Source organism: Artemia franciscana, chromosome 10, assembly GCF_032884065.1.
Source record: "Artemia franciscana chromosome 10, ASM3288406v1, whole genome shotgun sequence".
NCBI lineage: Eukaryota > Metazoa > Arthropoda > Branchiopoda > Anostraca > Artemiidae > Artemia > Artemia franciscana.
Window position 1 is genome coordinate 17,434,692 of NC_088872.1, and position 21,742 is coordinate 17,456,433.

Genomic DNA, 21,742 nt, shown 5'->3' on the forward strand with positions numbered 1-21,742 from the left:
GACACAACCACCCAGGGCCCAGGGACAAGCGTTTTAAGTTATTCACTGGGGATATCTTTTTTTTCATGGAAGAGGTGCTCGTATAACTTCAAAAGGGGTTTATTTGATTAGAAATTGATTGCTCTAGTTAAATTTTTAAGAGTCAAAAGAGATTCGAGGTCATCTGGCCCCTGCCTTTTCTCCCAAACCCATCCAATAAGAATTTAGAGATAGGCTTGTTATTTAAAATAGTTCAAACATCAGATAACAAAAACTCCAGGGCCGACATAACATCCTAGAGGCATGTGGCAAGTGTTTTAAGTTATGCCCCGGGGGCATTTAAGGTTTTTATGTAAGGGGTGGTCGTATAAAGTTCAGAGTTAGCTCATTTGATTAGAAATCGAGTTACCTTTCTAATGGCCTAAATTGATTGGTGGGCATCTAGACCCCCTCCCTCCCCGCTACACCATCTTTTTCTTAAATGCATCCGATGGATTTGAAATAATCATTTTCTTTCAAATAGGCCAAAAATAAAATAACAAAAATTTGGGGTTAACATACCCTCCCCCTCAGTTGGGTTGGCGCTTCGTGCCACCCCAACACCTAGTTGGTGGGGGTGCTTCGCGCCCCCCAAGCCCCCTCGCCATATTAGTTACGCGCCATTGTAGTTGTGTCCCTGTGTCCCACCTGTGAATATAGATAGATATATATATGTTTTTAACTACGTAAAACTTGCGAATATACAACATTCTTCGATGTCCCATTGTCTGTGCATATAAATAGATTTTCAGGTTTACCGACTCTTGAACATGCAAAATAAAATTGTCCATGGGAAAAACAATCCGTATTGAGGTCTATACCTCAATATTCTAATGATTGTCCTTGAGCTTTATTGATGGTGATTGCTAATCGAACATTCCCTGTGTCCCCGTCGTCATTTATATATCCCCCTGTACCCCCGAAGTCCCCGTTGTAGTTGTGTCCCTGTGTCCCGGTCGTCACTTATATTCCCAGTATCCCGGTCATCATTTGTGTCCCAGTGTCCCAGTCTGTAATTTCTCTTTGAGCGCCCTGGTCGTCATTTATATTCCCTGTGTCCCAGTGTCCCGGTCGTCATTTGTCAGTCGAGAAACATGACGTCAGTCGGCAAAAAACTTCATGACGACATACAGCTCAATCCTTATAATGACGTCAGTCGACAAACATGACGTCAGTCGATAGACACACAAACAAACAACTATATTATATTATATATATATATATATATATATATATATATATATATATATATATATATATACATATATATATATATATATATATATATATATATATATATATATATATATATATATATATATATATATATATATATATATATATATATATATATATATATATATATATATATATATATATATATATATACTAGCTGTTGGGGTGGCGCTTCGCGCCAGCCCAACACCTAGTTGGTGGGGCGCTTCGCGCCCCCCCAAGCCCCCCCGCGCGCGTAAGTCGTTACGCGCCATATTAGTTATGCGCCATTGTAGTTGTGTCCCTGTGTCCCACCTGTGAATATAGATAGATTTATATATGTGTTTCAAACTACGCAAAAATTGCAAATAAACAACATTCTTGGCTTTCCCATTGTCTGTGCATATGCAAAGCCGTATGTACTAATAATGACGTCATATACAAACACTCTTTTTACAAACAAAAAACATGCATCCACATAACTCGTTTTTATATAGATAGATACAATACAAATTAACTGCGTAAAACTTGCGAATAAACAACATTCTTCGCTGTCCAATTGTCGCTGCATATAAATGCATTGTCAGGTTTACCGACCCTCGAACATGCAACATACAATTGTCCATGGGAAAAACAATCAGGATTAAGATCTATACCACATTTTTCTAATGATTGACCTTGAGCTTTGTTAATGGTGATTGCAAATACTAATCAAATTGGGAATTGCAATCTTTTAAATTGAAAAAGCAGATCCGTTGGAATCATGGGAATGCGAGGAATAAGAACAGCCTCACCCTCATAAGGCCCTGTCAAGATTGTGGCCTCTATTAGGTTTTCCATTGTTTTTTTTTACGGCAAGTCGCGTGCCATTGCAAAGCTTTGGTGGGTTGATATTTCTTAAAAGTATTATTGGTACGCCTATTTTTAGTTGTAGCACGTGTGGTGGAAACCCTGAAGGATCTATGGAATTTAAAAATTCAGATGGATAATTAACCGCTTCATTTGGTTCCAAAACTGTGTCGACTGACTTGTAAAGGACTGTCTGGTCTCGAATCTTGTTCAAAACAATATTGTTGATTTCGTGGACGTCTATATTTTTGGGTGCGAGAATCGCTCTTTCACTTAGCCATTTATTATTTTTATAATTTTTTAGAATATTCGGAAATACTTTTTCAATCAATTCATTTTTGGACGTCACTAAATTACAGAAATCAGCAGGTAGTTGTATACGTCCTGAAATTGAGTCTACTGTTTGACCAGAGTCATCGTTTTGCAATCGGACACGCATATTTGTAGTTAATTTTAATATTTTTACGTTTGCCTATAAATTAGAATTTTTTAGGCAAGCATTCATTTTGTCTGCAGGAGTTAAACTACGTAAAAATTGCGAATATACAACATTCTTGGCTTTCCCATTGTCTCTGCATATACAAAGCCGTATGTACTAATAATGACATCATATGCAAACGCTCTTTTTACAAACAAACAAACATGCATACATACAACTCGTTTTTATATAGATAGATAGATAGATAGATAGATAAAATACAAATTAACTGCGTAAAACTTGCGAATATACAACATTCTTCGCTGTCCAATTGTCGCTGCATATAAATAGATTGTCAGGTTTACCGACCCTCGAACATGCAACGTACAATTGTCAATGGTAAAAACAATCAGTATTAAGATCTATACCACATTTTTCTAATGATTGACCTTGAGCTTTGTTAATGGTGATTGCAAATGCTAATCGAATTGGGAATTGCAATCTTTTAAATTGAAAAGGCAGATCCGTTGGAATCTTGGGAATGCGAGGAATAAGAACAGCCTCACCCTCAAAAGGCCCTGTCAAGATTGTGGCCTCTATTAGGTTTTCCATTGTTTTTTTTTACGGCAGGTCGAGTGCCATAGCAAAGCTTTGGTGGGTTTATATTTCTTAAAAGTATTATTGGTAGGCCTATTTTTAGTTGTAGCACGTGTGGTGGAAACCCTGAGAATAATATCTCGAGGTAAAAACTGATCACCGACCATAACGATGGCCACTTCGTCGATAGTTGGAGCATTGTATCTACGCACATGTTGGCCAGGAGGCGTTTTGTCAGCGGAAATAACAATTTTATGCGTATAAGTAGGCATCAAATCGATGGCTGTTTTGAACAGACGCACTAAATTATTATTTTCGTGGAAAAGATGTTGTAATTGGGAAACGATTGTCCTTTCAATGTTGGGAGAAATTTCGCAATGTGCATTCAATTCAGAATTTCTATCACTGATGAAGTACAATTGTAAAAATTTATGATTCTCGCCTGAGAATGGTAGAAGAGACCCTGCTCTATGATAAATTTGCCCTTTTACTTTGAAAGTAGACATAAATTGATCTGGATTTTCAATTTGGGCTCCAAACGACGTCATTTGGAAACATGAGTTGTATTTTCTGATTCATTTATATTCCTTATGTCCCGGTGTCCCGGTCGTCATTTTTTATATTTTTCATATTTGTCCTTTTTTTAGTTTTTTTTTACTTTTTTAGTTCTTTTAGTTTTTACGTTTTTTAGTTTTTTTTTTAGTTTTTTAGATGAATTTTTTTTTTAGTTTTTTACCTTTTTTTAGTTTTTAGTTTTTTAAGTTTTTTCCTTTTTTTAGTTTCTTTAGTTTTTTTAGTTTTTCGGCTTTTTTATTTTTTTATTAGTTTTTAGTTTTTTTTTGTAGTTTTTGCCTTTTTTTAGTTTTTTCAGTTTTTTTTTTGTTTTTTGTTTTTTACCTTTTTTAGCCTAACCAAGATTTGAACCTGGGACCTCCATTCTCCGTTCTGACACCCTCTCTCACCGAGTGACTACTCCAGCATGTTCATTTTGTTGTTTTAAAGGGTATATTATTAACCAAATTAATGTGTTTTACAATATACTAAGCATCGTCATAACAAAAATGATGGCAACTAATTTCATGACGTCAGCTGAAACATGACGTCACCTGATCCACAGATCCACAGATCCACAGATCCACAGACAACTTATTTTTATATATATAGATAGATATATATATATATATATATATATATATATATATATATATATATATATATGTTTTTAACTACGTAAACCTTGCGAATATACAACATTCTTTGCTGTCCCATTGTCTTTGCATATAAATAGATTGTCAGGTTTAACGACTCTTGAACATGCAACATATAATTGTCCATGGGAAAAACAATCCGTATTCAGATCTATACCGCATTTTTCTAATGATTGCCCTAGAGCTTTGTTGATGGTGATTGCTAATCGAATATTCCCTGTGTCCCCGCATTTATATATCCCCCCTGTTCCCTCCCGGCGTCCCCGTTGTAGTTGTGTTCCTGTGTCCTGGTCGTCATTTACATTCCCTGTGTCCCGGTCGTCATTTGTGTCCCGGTGTCCCGGTCTGTAATTTCTCTTTGAGTGCCCCGGTCGTCATTTATATTCCCTGTGTCCCGGTCGTCATTTGTGTCCCGGTGTCCCGGTCTATAATTTCTCTTTGAGTGACCCGGTCGTCGTTAATATTCCCTGTGTCCCGGTGTCCCGGTCGTCATTTGTGTCCCAATGTCCCGATCTATAACGTCATAAAGTTTTCAATGGCTCTAGTGGTGCAGGCAGTTGAGGAAGTTTAACTTTTCCTGAGGTGCAACACATTCCCAGGGTTTCACCATTAAATTTCAAGGCCTTGCAATAGGGACAAATTTTAGACATAGTCCCGACTTGAACACATCTACTCAAGCTATAATCATCGACTGGGCTGTACCTGAATGCCAGGCGATAGTTTTCACGTTGCTCTTGTGATTTCTCGGCACACTTTCTTTTGGCATTATCTCTTTGAGCCGCAAGCCTGTTTTCACTTTGTTCTTGTGATTCCTCGGCACGCTTTCTTGTGTCATTATCTGTTGGAGCCGCTCAGTTATAATGACGTCATAATCAGTTATAATGACGTCATATGCGTACAAAAAAATAAACATACAGCTTATTTTTATGACGTCATATAAAAAACCTTGTCTACTTATAATGACGTCATATGCGTACAAACAAACAAACATACAACTTATTTTTATATATATAGATTGGAAGTTCTAGTTCCCTTTTTAAGAATCAAAAGGTGACTGGAGGGCAACTAGCCCCCTCCTTCTTTACCTCAAATCAATCCGATCGAATTTTTGAGATAGCCATTTTGTTAAAATAAGCCTAAAGATCAGTTAACAAAAACTATAGATTCGACAAAACCCCAGAACCTAGGGGAAAGTGTTGTATGTTATGTCCTGGCGGCATTTGAGGTTCTTATGCGATGTTTTGGAAATGGTTCAAAATCAAATGAGCCAAATCCCCCTCCCCCACTTAAAAAACCTATGAGCGATATTCTAGTTCAGAAATTAAGCGATCTGACCCCTGACCATTTCTGCATGCCCCTCCTAAAAAAAACTTTTAACAATATTTTATTCCGGTTATACTGGACACTCACCTCTAGCCCTCCATACCTCCCCAAAAAAACTACATGTTTTTAACAAAATATTTTATTGAACGACTTATGGGAGCTGACCTTGGGTCCTCCATGGCCCGATATCCCTCCCTCTCCCCAAATTTTTTTTTGCAAAACCTTCTCCAACATATAAGCAGTAAGCAAAAGTTTGTATCAAACAGTTCGTGGTAACGAACTGTAGTAAGGAGCGACCCGGCTCAATAGTGGAAAAATGGAATTTTGATACCAATAGCTACATAAAAAAATCGCGTTTTAATGCTGATTTAGAATATATAACTTTCATCAAGATTAGTCTGACCTATCAAAAGTTAGGAGCCTGAGAAAATTTGCCTCATTTTAGGAAATAGGGAAAAACACCCCCTAAAGGTCATACAATCTTAACGCCATCAGATTCAGCGTATCAGAGAACCTTATTGTAGAAGTTTCAAGCTCCTATCTACAAAAATGTGGAATTTTGAATTCTTTGCCAGATGACAAATCACGGATGCGTGTTTATTTGTTTTTTTTCCCAGGGGAGATCGTATCGACCCAGTCGTCCTAGAATGTCGCGGGAAGGCTCATTCTAACGGAAATTAAAAGTTCTAGTGCCCTTTTTAAGTGACCAAAAAAATTGGAGGGCACCTAGGCCCCCTCCCACGCTCATTTTTTGCCAAAAGTCACCGGATCAAAATTCTGAGATAGCCATTTTATTCACCATCGTCAAAAAACCTAATAACTATGTCTTTGGGGACGACTTACTACCCCGCAGTCTCCCTGGGAGGGGTTGCAAGTTACAAACTTTGACCTGTGTTTACTTATAGTAATGGTTACTGGGAAGTGTACGGACGTTATCAGGGGGTTTTTTTTTGTTTGGGAGGGAGAGTTGAGGTGGGGGGCGTTACGCGAGAGGATCTTTCCATGGAAAACTTCTCATGGGGGAAGAGACTTTCAATGAAGGGGGCGCAGATTTTTTTGCATCATTTAAAAAAACAAGGAAAAAATAAATATGAGAAGTTTTTTCTACTGAAAGTGAGGAGCAGCATTAAAACTTAAAACTAGGAGAAATTATTGCGCATATGAGGGGTTTACCTCCTCGTAATACCTCGCTCTTTACGCGAAAGTATTTTTAGTAATTTCAACTATTTATGCTACGGCCTTTGTGATTCAAGGGTCATTCTTAAGGAATTGGGACAGAATTTAAGCTTTAGTGTAAAGAGCGAGGTATCGACGAGGGGTGAACTCCCTCATATATGCAATAAAAATATACGAATATAGAAGTTCGTTACGTAAGTTAATTCGTAAATTATGTATATTTTTTACTAATGAAAATGTTCGTAAAACAATTAAACGTTCTAGTTGCCTTTTTAAGTAATCAAAAAATTATAGGGCAGCTAGGCTTCCTCCCTCTCTCCTTTTTTCTCAAAATCTTCCGATTAAAACTATGAGAAAGCCATTTAGCCGAAAAGAAAATTAATATGCAAATTTCGTTTTAATTATTTATGTGCGGAGAGCCAAGATCAAAACATGCATGAATCAAAAAACGTCCGGAAATTAAATAAAAAAAAGTTTTTTTTTAAATGAAAGTAAGGAGCGACATTAAAACTTAAAACGAACAGAAATTACTCCATATATGAAAGGGGCTTTTCTTCCTCAACGCCCCGCTGTTTACGCTAAAGTTTTTTCCTTTTTTAAAAAGTAGAGCTAAGAGAAAGAGTCAAACTTTAGCGTACAGAGGGGGGCGTTGAGGAAGAAAAGCCCTTTCATATATGGAGTAATTTCTGCTCGTTTTAAGTTTTAATGTCGCTCCTTACTTTCATTTTAAAAAAAAACTTTTTTTATTTAATTCATATATAGACTAAGTGAAATATTCTTTTCTTAGCCAGTAACAAACAACAAGTCAATTAAAAACGAACAGAAATTATTTTTGAAAAAACCTTTTCCACAAGAGAATTTATTGAAAGAAAGTTTGCCTTCTAACTCCAGAATATAATCTGCACTTTACTGAAAACAAAATACATGTTAAATATTTTCTTTTTTTTTTAGCTTTAACAAACCCAAAATTATTAAGAATTACAGGAATATATATCAGTATAAACATTAAACTCTGAATCCACAATGATTTTTTTTTCAATAATTTTAGTTATTATAGTGATTTTTCTATTATCCAAAATCCAAACACTTAGTTCAAAACAAGGTTTGTTTTTATTTAAGTGAAAATTATTTTCTTATCTTTAGAAGACACGATGGGTGATCGTCCTATTCCTCTCGGTGGTGATTTCTGCTTGTTTGAGCTGGATTTAGTTATTTACTGTAACTTTTGTCCATTATGGGTTTGATTTTTTTTTTCTGAGGTTCATTCATGGTAGTTTTGCGCCGGAAAAATTATTTTACTTTATTTCTGCTCTTCTTTGGGATGTGGCTCTTTACTTTTCTTTGAAATACTTCTTTGGGGATTTTTTTTAAACTGATTATACATAGAGCCCACTTTGTTCTTTACTTAAGCAGTATTATTGTACTGATCAAATATATAAGGCGAGATAGTAAAAAAAAAGGCACAGGAGGGGGATTGTTCGTTCTCCAATCACTTGCCCTTAAAAAATGCTTGAAACACTGAATTTCTAACCGAAAGACGCCCTTCTAAATTTCTACAGCCATCTCACTCATACAAACTGACCAGGAGAAAAAGTTGTTTATCCTTTTACTGCGTTTATTTTGGGGCAACAAATATTTTAGATTCTATTTTTCTTCTGCATTGGGGTTTCTTTAGACTAAGGACTTAAGGATACAATTATCTACTGGAAATCAGTTTTTTGGTATTTTTAAGGCCACATTTTCGGGGGAATGGACTTTGACCTGGAACAATAATTTGTATATTAAGTTCCTCTTGGCACAAGGAACAACGGCGATTCGAACTGAGACACAAAGTATTTGACCCGTTTCTAGGCTGCATATTCCCACCGTTCTGTAAATCAGACGTGTGATCCTTTTGACCCAAGGACCGTTTCTTTAATTTTTTCTAGGTATTGGGAAACCAAGAACAAATGTTTTTTCCTTTTCCTCCCAACAACCTACCTTTCCTCCTGTGTCGCCTTGCCACAGTCTTTCCATTATCTAAAATAATGACTTATGCTGTGCTAACATATGCTTAGCTTGCTGAGTTGTTGCAAGTAATGATTCCAACCGTAACCTTTCTATGTGAATATGCTACCATACTATCTAGTCTACTTTATTGATAATCCTGAGTACCGAAATAATAAATCAGTATTCTCGACATCCTATAACTTTAAATTTCCCGGATACAGAAATTAGCAAGCTACTACCCGACTTTACCAAAAATTATATTAAAAAAAACAAGTATTTTCTTAACTGAAAGTAAGGAGCAACATTAAAACTTAAAGCAAACAGAAATTATTCCGTACATGAAAGGGTCTGCCCCCTCCTCAACGCCCCGCTCTTTACGCTAAAGTTTGACTCTTTTTCGCAACTCTACTTTTTAAATCAATAAAAAAAACTTTAGCGCAAAGAGTGGTCGTTGAGAAAGGGACAGCGCCTTTCATATACGGAGTAATTTCTGTTTGTTTTAAGTTTTAATTTCGCTCCTCACTTTAAGTTAAGAAAAACTTATTTTTTATTTAATTTTTGAACGTTCTTTAATTAATGCAGGTTTTGAATTTTACTCACCGTACATGAATAATTAAAAGAAAATTTGCATATTAAATTTACTCTTTTTTTTAACTAATAATAACCTTATAATAAGCTTAGTTTGATTTTTGTTCCAGTTCTATAAGAATGACTTCTGAATCACAAAGGCTGTTTAATTAGAACAATAACAGCTTTGAAAAGTTAAAAAAGGAAGTTTAGCATTGGATCGAGCTGTTGGAGTTAGGTGAATCCCCTCAGACACGTAATAATTTCTGTCCGTTTTAAGTTTTAATGTTGCTTCTCAGTTCAACTTTCAGTTGAAAAAACTTGTACTTAACTTGATTGCTGATCGTTTCTCAATAATGTTAGAAAATCCAGCTCTCCTTCCATACAGAATTCCCTTCCCCTACGAGAAATTTTTTCATGGAAATATTCTCCCACGTAACTTAAATTAGCAAAATTTGTGAAACTAATTTTGTAAGGCATAGTAACAGAACGGCCAAAGAAGTCGAAACTATTTTCATGAAGATGAAAGTCACAAGTTGAGCAATTCTCAAATGACTGAAATAAATTAAGGAAAAGATGTTTAACCCCCTCATATATGGAATAATTTATGTTCATTTTAAGTTTTAATGTTATTCCTTACTTTCAGTTGAGAAAAACTTTTTTTTTCTTTAATAACAACCACAAGCCGAAGACATAAAATATCATTGGTTTATTATCACATAAAAATTATAGTTATGAAGCTGCTTAAGATAAAATTAAATGCTAAGATTGGCTTAAAAAGAGCTGAAACAAATTATTGCTTATATCGGACATTATTTACAAAATTCAAACTTTAACGTAAAGAGTGAGGTATTGAGGAGGGCATGGACTTCCTCATATACGTAATATAAGGGGGTTTGCCCTCTCGTCAATACCTCGCTACTTACACTAAAGTTCGGAATGTGTTCCAATTCTTCAAGAACGAGCCCTGAATCAAAAAGGCCGTTTATTTAGAATAAATAGATCTTATGAAATTAAAAAAAATACTTTAGCGTGAATAGCGAGGTATTTACGAGGGAACGAACTCCCTAATAGACATAATAATTTCTGTTCACTTTAAGTTTTAACTTTACTCTTTACTTTCAGTTGAAAGAGCTCACTTTATTTATTTAATTTCTGATTTTTTTTTTAATAATGCTGGGAGATTCAGTGCCCGCTTTATGGAAATTCTCTTCCCCCATGAAAAGTTCCTTCATAGAAAGATCCTCTCACGTTAACCCAATCCCCAAGAACCCTGGCCCACCCGAAAAAATCGCCCCTGAAAACACCTCTATACGTACCAATAACCAATAGGCTACTGTATGTAAAAAATGGGAAAAGTTCATAACTTGCAGCCCTTTCCCCGAGGACAGTGGGGGATTAAGTCATCCTCAAAGACATAGTTTTTAGATTTTCCGACTATGCTGAACGAAATGGCTATCTCGAAATTCAAATCCGGTAAACTTGGGGAAAAATGACCGTTGAGGGGGCCTAGTTACCCTCCAATATTTTTTCACTTGAAAAGGGCTCTAAAACTTTTAATTTCCGTTCTAATAAGCCCTCTCACGACATTCTAAGACCACTGGATCGACACGATCGACCCAGTGGTCAATACGATCACCCCTGGGGAAAAAACAAACAAAACAACAAAAAACAGGCATCCGTGATCTTTTTCCTGGCAAAAAACTAAAACTTTTAGGGGGTGTTTCTCCCTTTTTTGAAAAAAGGGCAAATTTTCTCAGTCTAATAGCTTGTGATGGGTTGGACTAAGCTTGACGAAGCTTATATATTTAAAATCAGCATAAAAATCCAATTCTTTTGAGGTATCTATTGGTATCAAATTTCGTTTTCTAGAGTTTCAGTTACTATTGAGCCGGGTCACTTCTTACTTACAGTTTGTTACCACGAACTGTTTGAAAAAAAAAACTTGACCGGGTACCAAATAGCCGGGTTTAGTTTCACTGTCTTGATATCAGTCAAAATTTACAAGTATCTTTTGTAACTCCCCTAAAAAACGAAAAGAAAATACGAAAAGAGTCTTTACTCAATACGCTTAACGGGTTGAAGGGCCATAAACCATCTAGTGTAAATTAAAGCAAAGTCAAACAGAATGTAGTACCATAAGATTTCTGGTGAGTACCGAAAATTGGAGTTATTAACATGGTATCATTAGTTTGTTGTATTTCCTGTCCAGTGGCTTTCTACCTTTACTTAGCCTTTCAAATTTAACTACATCAACATTCTAAATCCCTGTTTAGGGCCGGATTTGAGTCTAGTACCCAAGTGGTGCACTTGGTCCCTGCTTTCATTAAAATCAAAGTCAATTACTTATAAAAATCCAAGAATAATTTCGAACAAAACATTAAAAAGAAATATAATAATAATTTCTGCATGTTTAGGCAAAATGAAGTAGTCCAGAATTTTTCATCGTACAACATCATAAGAGAAAAGGTTCTTGGCTACAACAATATATAAAGAAAAAGGAAACATTTTCTAAAAATCTGTATATATTTTCTTACTGGAAAAAGTTGTAATTTTATTATCCACAAAATTGGTCAATGGGTGCCAACTTCCTCCTTTTCTGTGGCTTTACGGGTTAATTTGAATGCCTTGTAATTGCTGAGTTTTGCATACATATATGTGCAAAAAAAAACAGGACAGAAAAACCGTAACTAATTGCCTATTATGAATCCCGCATATTAAATAAAAGAAAATAGAAATCATCTGGTCACGACAATAACATCACGACTTTGACATTCATGCCACAACTTGTTGCATCACAGTCTGCTTCTTGTGTGCACTTAACTGTTATTCTAGCGTGAGTTGGCTCACGACAAAAACTGGAGAATGAAATGAAAAAGACAAAAGCATCAGCTACTGCTATAGCCTATGTAAAGACAAAAAATGTTAATAGATTGCTCAATTGTAGATAACTAACAAAATTTATCATTTGTCATAATTCTTTCTTCTTGTTTCTCACCACAGAACTATTGTGTCATTATAGCAATGTTGCCATTAATATTTGACAACTTTTTTTTTATCTACTGCAATATGTTAAACTGGATCTAGCATCTCTTCAAAAAAAAATCTTAAGCTTTGATTTTTGGTTTTTGATAGAGAGAGTCTCCTGGGAAGACAGCGTTTGAAGAAGTAAGGCAGAAGGTATTTATTCCTTTTTCTTCGATCTCTCATCTCCCTGAATCTTCTTCGCCACATCTCGTTTCTTCGAACTCGATTTGCTATTTAAATGAAATTTTGATTCTTGCAACAGAGGAGGAGTAAAAGATCGTCATGATTAAAAAACTTTAATTAGAAATTTTGTTATAGAAGATGTAGTTCAGATAAAAAGTGTTATCATGTTTTTTGGAGAAGAATAATAAGCCTATAAGGACTGATAATCGAAAATCGGCTGATTCCAAAACTCTTTGAGGTAATAAAGTATCCACTTTTCATGCTAGCCGGGAGCATGCGCCTCTATCCAGCCTCTATTGGAGCTCCTTGAGCAAAAATTATCAGATTTCCAAGTATCTTAGACAAAGAAGTCTGTGAGTCTGGTCTAGGTCAAGGACGAAGTAGAATAATATTTATTTTTACAGCATGCAAGAATCAATAGATGTTTTTGGTGGGATAGCATTTTTGGAGAAGCCGTAATAGCTGTTTTTAAGTACTCTTGCCTAAGGATTTTCTCCTTCGAGTGCAATATAAGTGAATTCAATAATTCAAATTGTGTGTTTGTCTTGTCACCTTGAAATGAGAAATAGACCCTCAGAAACAGGTGAGTGGATTTATTTCTAGACCAGTAATTGACAAATCTCTCAGCTCTGCCTTTGACGCCAGTAGATTAAAGATTAAGCAACTTTTTAACGAAAAGTAAAGAACAAACTGACATGCTCTTTACAATACAATGAGTATGCCCTTTACATACAATGAGAGGGAGGACCTTATTAGAGGCAAATTCAAGGGAACATAAGACATATGACCTAATTCCATACTTTTTTCATTTTTTTGTCGGTGTTATTTTCTGGCAATTCCAGGCCTGTGAAACTCAATGGCTTACAGACGGCTTCCTCTGGCAAGCATTATCACACCTACCGCATCTTTAACACCTTCCACCTTAATTTTAAGCTGTTTCATGAAAGTTATTTATCTACAATAGCAATGGGTGTCAGATGTCAGCCCCCCCTGGAACGATTCCTATAACCCCTCCCATCTTTACTATGTAGTTATTTATTTACGGTAGCTTATTGGATGTTAAATGTGATTTTTGTTGATGTTTGATCCTTTAAATTAAAATGGAATAGTCGTGGGTATCAAGTCGTGGCTAATTGTAGAAAAGCCAAGACAGATAGTCCAATTGAGTGAGAGGCAAATCTAGCACTAATCTCCCCTTATGAGGATTCCATAAAGATGATGTTAATTCATTTGTTAAGATGTCAGCCCCCCTTACACTGTAAATGGTCCTGTAACACCTCCCACCTTAACTTTAAACTGTTTTATGGAAGTTATCCATTTGTGGTAGCTTATTGGGTGTTAGATTTCAGTGCCCCCTCCCCTAGAAAAATTCCTTTAACGCGTCCCGCCTTAACTTTAAGCTGTTTTAGGGAAAATATGCATTTACGATAGCTTGTTCGGTGTTAGATTTCAGTCACTCTTCCTCTCCCCGCGAAAGATGGAGGGTAGTTCACTACCATTTCGTGCCATAAAGAATAATTTTTGCCCAAAAAGGATCAGAATATTAGAGAAATCGATCTTTCGTAGTATAAACCAAGAAAACAAGAGATTTTTAAGCCACCCTATCTTGACTGACAACCGCAGAGGGGCGTTTACTCCCATCAGGTGCTATAAAAGATAAATTTTCCCCAAACAGGTTAGAAATATCAGAGAAATCAATTTTTAATAGTGTGAAGCTTTGAAACAGGAGGTTTTAGGCCACCCTATCAACCAATCAATCAATTTATTCAACCAATAAAATTTTACAACAAAAACACTTCAGCAAAGACTCCCACGCAAGGTTCTATGGACAGGAAAAAACAGGTATCTTGATTGACCACCGCAGGGAGGCGTTTACTGCCATTCTGTGCCATAAAGATGAATTTTCGCCAAAACATGATTAAAATATCAGAGAAATAGATTTTTTCTAGTCTAAAGCTTTAAATGAGGAGGTTTTCAGCCATTCTATCTTGACTAAATGCCGCATAGAGGTGTTTACTGCCAGTTAGTGCCATAAACAATCAATTTTCCCCAAAGAGGATAAAGTATCAGAGAAATCGATTTTTCATAGTCTAAAGCTTTAAAACATGAGGTTTTAAATCATCATATCTTGACAGACGACCGCAGAGGGGCGTTTACTGCCATTTTGTGCCATAAAAAATCAATTTTTGCCCAAACAGGATCAAAATATCTGAGAACTCAGTTTTTCATAGTCTAAAGCTATAAAAAAAAAGGTTTTGAGCCACCTTATCTTGACAGACCACCGCAAAGGGCTGTTTTCTGCCATAAAAGATCATTTTTTGAACATTTTATTCAAAGACAATTCCCAGCCTGTGACACTCAATGGCTGTCACACAGCACTCTTTGGCTTGCGCTATCACACATAAGATAATTATCGGGCATTATTTTACAAAAATATCCGTTTACAATAGCATCGTTCATTTAAACTTAAAGGAAATTCCCAACAACGTCTTCTGATGACTTTTGACAGTTGACGCCAACGTGGCACAGAAAAACACACGCGCGCAACCATACAAAGTCAGACAAATAGCCACACAAACAATCAGATATACATGTGCAGTGTGAGAGAGAGAGAGAGACAAAAATACACAGAGACACACAGAGTCAGACAAACATACACGCAGACAGACAAAGATACAGATAAACACACAATCAGAAATACAGAGACGGGCCAAAAGAGACAAAACCACAAACAAACAAAGACAGGAAGTCAGACAAAAAACACACAAGATAAACACAGAGACAGAAAAACAGACGCTCGGACACACAGGCACATAAAAGAGAAAAGAGAGAGAGAGACAGAGAGAGAGAGAGAGAGAGAGAGAGAGAGAAACAAAAACACATAAAAATATACAGAGTGAGGCACAGAAACATACAAAGACACACACATAGAGATAGGCAAAAAGTCGCTCATAGACACAGGCATGGAGAGAGAGAGAGAGAGAGAGAGAGAGAGAGAGAGAGAGAGAGAGAGAGAGAGAGAGATAAACAAAAAAAACTAAAGAGCCAGGCACACACAAATACATGAGGACAGAAACAGAGACGTACAAAAAGACGCACAGACTCACATGCATGGTGAGAGAGAGACAAAAAATATACACAAACACACAAAGACAGACAAACAGACTCTAAGATACACATGCACGGAGAGAGAGACAGAGAGAGAGGGGGGGAGAGGCAGAAAGAGAGAAAAACACATATAAATAAACAGAGTCAGAGACAGAAACACATGAAAACAGACACAAAGACTGTCAAGCACACCCTCACACACCCACAGGTACGGTGAGAGAGAGACAAAAAAACAAACAAACACATAGACATAGACACAAAGACAGTCAAACACACACTAAGACACACCAGTACACAGAGAGAGAGAGAGAAAAAAAAAGCAAAAACACATACAAAACACAGAGTCACACATACAAACACATTAAGACAGACACATGATTTCCACTGCAACGGGAACAGCGAAATGCTTTTTTAGAGCCCTTAACAGCGTGACCATACTCTTGGTACTGAAAACACCTTTTTGGCAAGTACTAATACGTGTTTATTCGGAAGCGCTCATAGCCCATAGTTATAAGGCTTTCCGTTGCTACTTGTAGATCGTCTTTAACTTCAAAGACAGGCTTCTATGAGCGAGTTTGTCGAATTCTCTCGGCTTCCATGCAATTCCTAATCATTGAAAGTAGATCGTTCAACGAGACCTCAACAGGAAAATGTCTTATAATACCACAATGAGTGGGTCTTCAGCCGAGCATCAGTGTCTCTAGCACTGTTTAGCGCTTAAGGAAGAGACTTTGCTGCATCTTTGTTTATCATGTGCCACTCTTAATGCAGGAATGACCAGCAAGGTCCTCAAGATATTCCTCGCGTCTGTCGGGCTTTTTGAGTCCTTTCAATTGTTTGAGAATCACAGAGTAAGAAGGTTTTGCTGTATTCAAAGGGTTTGCTGCATTTGCATCCGCAGTCACACTAGCCTTATTTTGTGCTTTTCTAACCTAAGAAAAAATCTTAGGTGGTCAGTAAGATCGTCCACAGTAGAATGAAGCTCATTGACCTGGTGATTCAGTGTGGCTGTGATCTCCCTGAGAGTATGGGTACCTCGTCAGCCTCATAGATTACAAACTTGGGTATGACTACTCTCCTCTTGTCGCAAGTTTGGATGACTTTTATCAGATCAGCAACCATGTCCTGGGACTTAACACGATCCTTAGAACGAGTAGACATAGCAGCTAACTGCCATACTAACTAAAAAAAGTTTTTTTAACTGAAAGTAAGGAGCAATATTAAAACTTAAAACGAACAGAAATTACTCCGTATATAAAAGGGGCTGTTCCCTCCTCAACACCCCACTCTTTAGGCTAAATTTTTACTCTTTCTCACAACTCTACTTTTTAAAACAGTAAAAAACTGTAAAAACAGTAAAAAATGCATCCGTGATCTGTCTTGTGGCAAAAAATGCAAAATTGCACATTTTTGTTGATAGGAGCCTGAAACTTCTACTGTAGGGTTTTCTGATACGCTGAATCCGATGGTGTGATTTTCGTTAAGATTCTATTACTTTTAAGGGGTGTTTCATCCTATTTTCTAAAATAAGGCAAATTTTCTCAGGCTCTTAACTTTTGACGGGTAGGTCTAAACTTAATGAAACATATATATTGAAAATCAGCATTAAAATGCGATTCTTTTGATGTAAATATTATTATAAAAATTCCGTTACTTAGAGTTTCGGTTACAATTGAGCCGGGTCGCTCCTTACGAACTGTTTAATCAGCTTTGAAATACTCTACTGCCTTCGCCAGTATTTCATTATTCTTGTTATCCACGTTGATTGCTCGAAAGACGAAGTTCGAAACAGGACTTTAACCCAAGTCTGGCCTCACACTGCTCATTTTCCTTTCAGAATGAAATGAACGCAGTAAGCAGAATCAGTTTACTGTACGATTCAGACGCAAAATCACAGAGCTTAGTCCATTCAGAATGGCTGGGGTGGAGCAAATAGTCATCAGAGAGTACTGAAATCACCCAGGAACAAGGGAAGTGTAAGGACTCACATATTCCCCAGAATTTGCGGGTAACTGAATACCGACTGGTAAAATAAGGCACTAGTCCAAAATATGCCTTTGTCGAAAGTATACCTTGGAATGAAGGAAAGTCATACACTGTTAACAATATCAGTCACCCCTAACCATCCACAAAAAAGATTCATATAGACTTTGCCCCAGCAGTGTTGATTTACACCTATAAACTGTCGTATATAAATAATTATATAAATTATAAATAAATAAACTACTATAAATAAATAAATATAATTTATAAATTATATAAATAAACTACGACTCAAATGAATTTGATCAGTCAAATGAAACAAGAAAATAATTGTCAATACTGACCGTTTACTTTGCGCGAACTGCATGAACCTCAACGGGCAAATTTTATAACCCTCACTCGACAGCATTTTGGTCTTCTTTTTGGCCAAAATTATTCTTTTGCGAACAAAATGGCAGGAAATACAAAGGCCAAAAATTTCTTTAATTCAAGTTTTGCTTACTTCTGGCAAGCATTATTATTTACTTATACTTCGTATCATGAACTGTTTGATTTCAAGTGGAATTATAAAGCAGGGTAAGAAACTTTCGGAATTATGCAGGTAATTAGTTGAGGATAAGTATCCCCTAGTTTTTTAAAATCCGTGAAAACAAAATCCGAATGTTAAGCTCTGTTCTTTACGTAATTAGGAAAATTCGATACCTTAAAAATCATTTTGTGAGAATCAGCGTCGGCTAACAGTCTCAAAGACAAATTGTCCAAAAGCGAATGTTCCCTACAACACAGGGAATTCCCAAAGCAATTTTGGTAGAAAATTGATAAGGGATCTTAAATGAGTAAACTGTTCGAAAAGCTGGTCTAAAATAAACAAAACGTTTAATCTCTTACTAATTGTTAAGCAAAGCGCTGCCTATTCAATGTACATACAAAAAAAAATATGTATCCTGTGTCAGGAAGGTTTCAAACAGTTCGTGATAACGAACTGTAGTAAGGAGCGACCCGGCTCAATAGTAACCAAAACTCTAAAAAATGGAATTTTGATAACAATAGCTACATCAAAAGAATCACATTTTATTGTTGATTTTAAATATATAAGTTTCATCAAGTTTAATCTAACCCATCAAAAGTTAAGAGCCTGAGAAAATTTGCCTTATTTTAGAAAATAGAGGGAAACAACCCCTAAAAGTCATAAAATCACACAATCTTAACGAAAATTACACCATGAGATTCAGCGTATCAGAGAACCCTATAGTAGACAAAAATGTGGAATTTTGTATTTTTTTTTGCCAGAAGGCAGATCACAGATGCGTGTTTATTTGTTTTTTTTTGTTTTTTTTTCCCAGGGGTGATCGTATCGACCCAGTAGTCCTAGAATCTTGCGAGTGGGCTCATTCTAACGGAAATGAAAAGTTCTAGTGCCCTTTTTAAGTGACCAAAAAAATTGGAGGGTACCTAGGCCCCCTCCCACGCTAATTTTTTTCCCAAAGTCACCGGATCAAAATTATGAGATAGCCATTTTATCCAGCGTAGCCAAAAAAAACCTTATAACTATGTCTTTGGGGACGACTTACTCCCCCACAGTCCCCGTGGGAGGGACCACAAGTTACAAACTTTGAGCAGTGCTTATACATAGTAATGGCTATTTGGAAGTGTATATACGTTTTCTGGGAGATTTTAAGGTCAGGGCGGGGGGGGGGGTTGAGAAGAGGGTTATATGTTGGGGGAAGTTTCACGAAGGGAGCGCAGGATTTTCTAGCATTATTTTTTTAAAAATAACAATGAAAAAATAAATATGAAAAAGTTTTTTCAACTGAAAGTAAGGAGAAGCATTAAAACTTAAAACGAACAGAAATTATTACGCATATGATGGGCTCACCTCCTCCCAATACCTCGCTCTTTATGCTAAAGCATTTTTAGTAATTTCAACTATTTATTCTACGGCTTTTGTGATTCAGGGGTCATTCTTAAGAAACTGGGAAAAAATTTAAGCTTTATTGTAAGGAGCGAGGTACTGACGAGGGGGTGAACCCCTTCATATACGTAATAAAAACATGAAAATACAGAAGTTTGCTACGTAAGCTAATTTGTAAGTTACGTATATCTTTTACTAATAAAAACATTCGTAAAAAACTAAAAGTTCTAGTTGCCTTTTTAAGTAACTAAAAAATCGGAGGGCAACTAGGCCTCCTTCCCCGCTCCTTTTTTCTCATAATCATTCGATCAAAACTACGAGAAAGCCAATTAGCCAAAAAAATAAATATGCAAATTTCGTTTGAATTATTCATCTGCGGAGAGCCAAAATGAAAACATGCAGTGATTCAAAAACGTTCAGAAATTAAATAAAAAACAAGTTTTTTTAACGGAAAGTAAGTTTTTTACTGTTTTAAAAAGTAGAGTTAAGAGAAAGAGTCAAACTTTAGCGTAAAGAGCGGGGCGTTGATGAGGAAGCAGCCCCTTTCATATACAAAGTAATTTCTGTTCGTCTTAAGTTTTAATGTCGCTCCTTACTTTCCGTTAATTTTTTTTTATTTAATTCAAGCAAGGCCAGTAGCACACTAGAGAACTTCCAAAGCTGTCAAATTACTCAAATGATGCTTGTTTTACTCATTTTTAATGTTTTTCAAGTAGGTATGCTAGAACATTTTTAGGGACTGCCCTTTCCTGAACTCTAAAAAAAATTTGCTCTGTTCAGATGAATAAAAAAATTCATACTTTCTAGCGATGTACGTTTCTTTAAATTATAATATTTCTATATACAGGGCAAGATGTGAGAACTTAAATGGTTTTTCTTAGGTTTCCTGGAACGTAGATGTCGGCTTTTACTTTTCTGTTGTTAATTTGGATCTCTTATCTAACCTCAACAAGCAATGAGAAGATCGCCCAGGCAATTCTAAATGGTTTGGCCGAACTAACTAAAAATGTTTATAATGGATAAGATAAGTCATCATTTATGGTATTGAATCCCCTTAGCCACAACAGAGTGAAGTGGTAAGTGACAAGAAATCTTACGTATTAATTGTTTCTCTGTAAGTGAAGCGATTTTCGAAAAGACTAATTTGACTACTTATAGCAGCTATTATCAGAGGAACTTGGAAAATTTTCTACTTGGCTTGATTGTTTTCATGATAAATATTTGTCAGATTTATAGGCCTCTGTAAGAAAACATCCTGCTATATGTGAACACAAACGAAAATTCTGAATAACAATATGGATAATAATACTGGTAAAAATGCTACAAACCACACCAAAGCGAACTCGCTGGCTTGTACCTCCTTCCATAATAAATCAGTAAAGAGTGTTGATTTATTTCCGAAGTTCTTAAGATTAATTTGGCTCTTTGAACAGTTCTTTTTCGGAAATCCCCACTTCATCGAGAATTTTCCCCAGAAATTCCCCCTCCCTAATGAAAAGTTGCATAACTTACGCCCCGCCTTTAAAATTGACACTTACACTTGCAGCGGAGTATATAGTGGGAATTTGTTTAACCGCAAAGGATTACCTAAAACATACACCTCAGCCACGTCCAAGAAAACTTTTGTGAGACTCCCCAAAACCGTTTAGCTTCCACAAGCATAGTTCCTTCCATGTAACTCACAAAAACGCCAGGCAAACGCAGCTATATTTATATATATATAAATATATATATATATAATATATATAATAATATATATATTATATGTATATATAATATATATTATATGTTATAATATATATATATATATATATAATATATAATATATATAATATATAATATACATATATAATATATATATATATTATATGTATATTATATATATAATAATATATAATATATATATATATATATATATATATATATATTATATATATATAATAATTTGGCCGTGCTATTTTGCACGGCCAAATAGTGCTTGACACAGAAACCATTTTTTTTCAATAACGTACCATCGGCTGTAAAACACCTAATATTGAATAATAATGATAATAATTGTAATCCAGTGACTGTAAGAGCTGAGAACTATGAAACTATCATAATGGTAATCTAAAGTTATGTTTTGTTTTTAATTGACTAACCCTAATCAAATTGTTCTGACAACTAATC

At 35.8% G+C, this 21,742-nt stretch overlaps 1 long non-coding RNA gene across 1 annotated transcript in view; it reads left to right on the top strand.

The window, feature by feature from the left end:
* The first annotated feature begins 12,680 nt into the window (after positions 1 to 12,680).
* The window catches only part of LOC136031854 (uncharacterized), a 98,736-nt gene continuing 89,674 nt past the window's right edge, over positions 12,681 to 21,742 (top strand). Inside the window, exons 1-2 of the long non-coding RNA XR_010618595.1 lie at positions 12,681 to 13,153; positions 20,455 to 20,649. This is a non-coding gene — a long non-coding RNA (uncharacterized LOC136031854). The remainder of the gene's footprint in view (positions 13,154 to 20,454; positions 20,650 to 21,742) is intronic.